Genomic DNA, 5,687 nt, shown 5'->3' with positions numbered 1-5,687 from the left:
CTTATCACCTTACATCGGCTATCTTTGGTAGAAGCCGCAGCATTCAATCTCCCTGGAAAGTATCACATGTCTGCATTTCACAAATTTTGCAATATCAAAAACCCCAGAATCTGCCTATAAAACAAAATGCAGAATGGAAAACATTTGGATTCTATTTGTTTAAAAATGTTAAATTTTTTGCCAAATTGAACTTCTCGACTAAAAACTGACAGTGTCCGTGTCAAAATTTTAACTGTACACAGGATGTTTGTGGCAAAGATGGCTGAACAATGAAGCAAGTCTGAATTTGCACAGACAAATGAGCTGCCCTTCTCTGCTGAGATGATCATTATTTGTCTTACCCAAGAGGCGATGACCCGAACTGGATGTCTGAAGTATAATTTATGCAGGAATAGTTCTGTAACTACATTTACATAAAATATAAAGATATTTAATAAATATAGTATTTATATTTGGAGAAGGCAATGGCACCCCACTCCAATACTCTTGCCTGGAAAATCCCATGGATGGAGGAGCCTGGTGCACTGCAGTCCATGGGGTCGCTAGGAGTCAGACACGATTGAATGACTTCACTTTCACTTTTCACTTTCATGCATTGGAGAAGGAAATGGCAACCCACTCCAGTATTCTTGCCCGGAGAATCCCAGGGATGGGGGAACCTGGTGGGCTGCCGTCTGTGGGGTCACACAGAGTCGGACACAACTGATGCGACTTAGCAGCAGCAGCAGCAACAGTATTTATATTTACAAAACAGGAAACAGACTCACAGACTTAAAGAATGAACTTCTGGTTACCAGAAGGGAAGGGTAGGGAGATAGATTGGGAATTTGGGATGGACCTGGACACACTGCTGTATTTAAAATAGATAACCAACAAGGACCTCCTGTGCAGCACAGGGAACTCTGCTCAATACTCAGAAATAACCTAAATGGGAAAAGAACTTGAAAAACAATAGATACAAATATATGTATAACTGAATCACTTTGCTGTACACACACCTGAGACTAACACAACATTGTCAAACAGCTCTACTCCAACATAAAATAAAAATGTTTAATAAAATTTTTTAAATTACATAAAAGATCATCTACATTGGTTTGTCAAGATAAACATATTGAAAACTAGAATAGCATCTATGCTGTGTATGTTTCCTCATCATAATTTCAATGTTAATTTTACCCATTGTCAAAATAAATGAGAATTTTAAAATTATTCTTTTTTAAAAAAAAGAATTAAATGCTGACTTAGAAACCTGGATCGATTACATAAACCATCAGATGAACAAGTGATGGATGCTGCAGGCCTTGTCTTAGTCCCTGCATTCCATCCATTAGCTTAGAAATATCCCTGTCTTGGGACCTTCCTGGCTGTCCAGTGGTTAGGAACCTGCCTTCCAGTGGAAGGGACCTGGTTTCAGCCTTAGCTCAGTCAGGAAACTGAGGTGTCGAGGGTAACTAAGCCCCTGGGCCACATTTACTGAGCCCACCCGCTGCAACTAGAGAATCCCATGTGCCACAAAGATCCAGGGCAACAAAGAAAAGTTTTTAATTAAATAAAGTAAATGCAGCCCTGTCCTCTTAAGGGGCTGTGTCCATGCGGGGTGCCGTGCCACTAACCTGCGACACTCTTGACTTCTGTCTCCCAATCAGCAGGCTCTTTCTCCAAGAAGTTACTCTTGATTTTTCAGATGACAGTTACTGATGAGAGAGCTAAGAGATTTTTAATAACATTTCTACAGAGTGAGATAAACACCTCTACATAGTCCACTCCAAGCCACAGGCTCATCTCAGCAGACAAGAAAGCCTAGACCCTGCCAGTTTCACAAGAATGCCAGCTTTCCACATCCTTCTTCTGTTGGTAGGCATTGCTCCGGACATGGAGTACTTCATAGCATAGAATTTGCTAAAGTATGACTTCTGTTTTTAAAAACTCATACAAGCTAAGACAACTAGTTAAGCATTAAAGTGTGTTTCCTTATTTCTCAACGTGATTTAGTAGCTCTCATTGGAGAGACCGGTCTCCGGGCGGGCAGGCCCTGTCTTGGCCTTCTTCATGGCCCTGGTGTCCAACACGGGGCTCTGACCCAGGGTGCTCACTGGCAGGGTGGGAGAAAAATTAACGAGGGCTTTCCAGGTGGCACCGTGGTAAAGAACCTGTCTGACAATGCAACAGACAAAAGAGATGTGTGTTTGATCCCTGGCTTGGGAAGATCCCCTGCGGAAGGAAACAGCAACCCAATATTCTCGCCTGGAAAATTTTGTGGACGGGGGGTCTGGTGGACTGCAGCCCACGGGGTTGCAAAGAGTCAGACACAACTGAACGACTAAGCACCCTTAAGAGGAAAGCAAAATATTACTAATCCTGACATGTTTTTTCTGCTATTTGCCTTCAGTTGAGAAATTAGAACAGACAGTAACTTTCTAATTCCTTTTAGTTTGTTGTTATTTAGTTGCTGAGTCTTGACTCTTTGCAACCCCGTGGACTGTAGCCCTCCAGGCTCCTCTGTCCATGGGACTCTCCAGGCTAGAGTACTGGAGTGGGTTGCCATTTCCTTCTCCAGGGGATCTTCCTGACCCAGGGATCGATTCTGCAGCTCCTGCAGGTTAAGTGATCCTAACTTAGTTCCCTTTAGTTAATTTTAGATCCTTATTTAATCCTTTAGTTAATTTTAGATCCTTCTAGTTAAGTGATCCTAATTTTGCTGACCATGGCTTGCAAGGGTTGCAAATTTCAATTCTCTGCTAATCCCAAATAAACCCACATTTGCTGGAGAAATAACTGGAAGTGTTTTTTTTTTCAGTCAGTTCAGTCGCTCAGTCCTACCTGCTCTTCTCGACCCCGTGGACTGCAGCGCGCCAGGCTTCCCTGTCCTTCGCCTTTTCCTTTTTTGTTTGGTTTTGGTGGCACCTTCCAGCACACATGATCTCAGTTCCCCACCAAGGACTGAACCCACTCCCCCTGCCGTGAGAGTGCAGAGTCCAAACCACTGGACCACCAGGGACGTCCCTAAACACTGGGCTTTCTTACTCTCTGTGTATCGACATTCTAGGAATCAGCAAACTAAAATGGACTGGAATGCGTGAATTTAACTCAGATGACCATTATATCTACTACTGTGGGCAGGAATCCCTTAGAAGAAATAGAGTAGCCATCATGGTCAACAAAAGAGTCCGAAATGCAGTACTTGGATGCACTCTCAAAAACGACAGAATGATCTCTGTTCGTTTCCAAGGCAAACCATTCAATATCACGGTAATCCAAGCCTATGCCCCAACCAGTAACACTGAAGAAGCTGAAGTTGAATGGTGCTATGAAGACCTACAAGACCTTCTAGAACTAACACCCAAAAAGATGTCCTTTTCATTATAGGGGACTGGAATGCAAAAGTAGGAAGTCAAGAAACACCTGGAGTAACAGGGAAATTTAGCCTTGGAGTACAGAATGAAGCAGGGCAAAGGCTAATAGAGTTTTGCCAAGAGAATGCACTGATCATAGAAAACACCCTCTTCCAACAACACAAGAGAAGACTCTACACATGGACATCACCAGATGGTCAACACCGAAATCAGACTGATTATATTCTTTAAGACCAAAGATGGAGAAGCTCTATACAGTCAGCAAAAACAAGACTAGGAGCTGACTGTGGCTCAGATCATGAACTCCTTATTGCCAAATTTAGACTTAAATTGAAGAAAGTAGGGAAAACCACTAGACCATTGAGATATGACCTAAATCAAATCCCTTATGATTATACAGTGGAAGTGAGAAATAGATTTAAGGGACTAGATCTGATAGACAGAGTGCCTGATGAACTATGGACAGAGGTTTGTGACATTGTACAGGAGACAGGGATCAAGACCATCCCCAAGAAAAAGAAATACAAAAGAGCAAAATGGCTGTCTGAGGAGGCCTTACAAATAGCTGTGAAAAGAAGAGAAATGAAAAGCAAAGCAGGAAACGAAAGATATAAGCATCTGAATGCAGAGTTCCAAAGAATAACAAGGAGAGATAAGAAAGCCTTCCTCAGTGATCAATGCAAATAGAGGAAAACAACAGAATGGGAAAGACTAGAGATCTCTTCAGGAAAATTAGAGATACTAAGGGAACATTTCATGCGAAGATGGGCTCGATAAAGAATAGAAATGGTATGGACCTAACAGAAGCAGAAGATATTCAGAAGAGGTGGCAAGAACACACAGAAGAACTGTATGAAAAAGATCTTCATGACCCAGATAATCACCCAGATGATCACTCACCTAGAGCCAGACATCCTGGAATGTGAAGTCAAGTGGGCCTTAGCATCACTATGAACAAAACTAGTGGAGGTGATGGAATTCTGAAAGATGATGCTATGAAAGTGCTGCACTCAATATGTCAGCAAATTTGGAAAACGCAGCAATGGCCACAGGACTGGAAAAGGTCAGTTTTCTTTTTTCTTTTTTTTTTTAAATATGGAACGCTTCACGAATTTGCGTGTCATCCTTGCGCAGGGGCCATGCTAATCTTCTCTGTATCGTTCCAATTTTAGTATATGTGCTGCCAAAGCGAGCACAAAAGGTCAGTTTTCATTCCAATCCCAAAGAAAGGCAATGCCAAAGAATGCTCAAACTACCACACAATTGCCCTCATCTCACACGCTAGTAAAGTAATGCTCAAAATTCTCCAAGCCAGGCTTCAGCAATATGTGAACTGTGAACCTCCTGATGTTCAAGCTGGTTTTAGAAAAGGCAGAGGAAAAAGAGATCAAATTGCCAACATCCACTGGATCATCGAAAAAGCAAGAGACCTCCAGGAAAAAATATCTATTTGTGCTTTATTTACTATGCCAAAGCCTTTGACTGTGTGGATCACAATAAACTGTGGAAAATTCTGAAAGAGATGGGACTACCAGACCACCTGACCTGCCTCTTGAGAAACCTATATGCAGGTCAGGAAGCAACTGGACATGGAACAACAGACTGGTTCCAAATAGGAAAAGGAGTATGTTAAGGCTATATATTGTCACCCTGCTTTTTAAACTTATATGCAGAGTACATCATGAGAAACGCTGGGCTGGAAGAAGCACAAGCTGAACTCAAGATTGCCGGGAGAAATATCAATAACTTGAGATATGCAGATGACACCACCCTTTTGGCAGAAAGTGAAGAGGAACTAAAGAGCCTCTTGATGAAAGTGAAAGAGGAGAGTGAAAAAGTTGGCCTAAAGCTCAGCATTCAGAAAACGAAGATCATGGCATCTGGTCCCATCACTTCATGGGAAATAGATGGGGAAACAGTGGAAACAGTGTCAGACTTTATTTTGGGGGGCTCCAAAATCACTGCAGATGGTGACTGCAGCCATGAAATTAAAAGACGCTTGCTCCTTGGAAGGAAAGTTATGACCAACCTAGACAGCATATTAAAAAGCAGAGACATTACTTTGCCAACAAAGGTCTATCTAGTCAAAGCTATAGTTCTTCCATTGGTCATGTATGGATGTGAGAGTTGGACTATGAAGAAAGCTGAGCACTGAAGAATTGATGCTTTTGAACTGTGGTGTTGGAGAAGACTCTTGAGAGTCCCTTGGACTGCAAGGAGATCCAACCAGTCCATCCTAAAGGAGATCAGTCCTAGGTGTTCATTGGAAGGACTGATGCTGAAGCTGAAACTCCAGTACTTTGGCCACCTGATGCGAAGAGCTGACTCATT

The 5,687-nt window shown here is 42.3% G+C and overlaps 1 non-coding gene across 1 annotated transcript; it reads right to left on the bottom strand.

Moving 5' to 3' along the window:
• Positions 1-4,445: 4,445 nt before the first annotated feature.
• LOC133228313 (U6 spliceosomal RNA) lies at positions 4,446-4,552 on the bottom strand. The gene has a single exon (XR_009730170.1). It is a non-coding gene; the product is annotated as a U6 spliceosomal RNA (small nuclear RNA).
• Positions 4,553-5,687: the final 1,135 nt, after the last annotated feature.

This window comes from Bos javanicus, chromosome 16, assembly GCF_032452875.1.
Source record: "Bos javanicus breed banteng chromosome 16, ARS-OSU_banteng_1.0, whole genome shotgun sequence".
NCBI classification, from domain to species: domain Eukaryota; kingdom Metazoa; phylum Chordata; class Mammalia; order Artiodactyla; family Bovidae; genus Bos; species Bos javanicus.
Note: the sequence above shows the minus strand (reverse complement) of the source record. Positions and strands in the feature narration are given on the sequence as shown.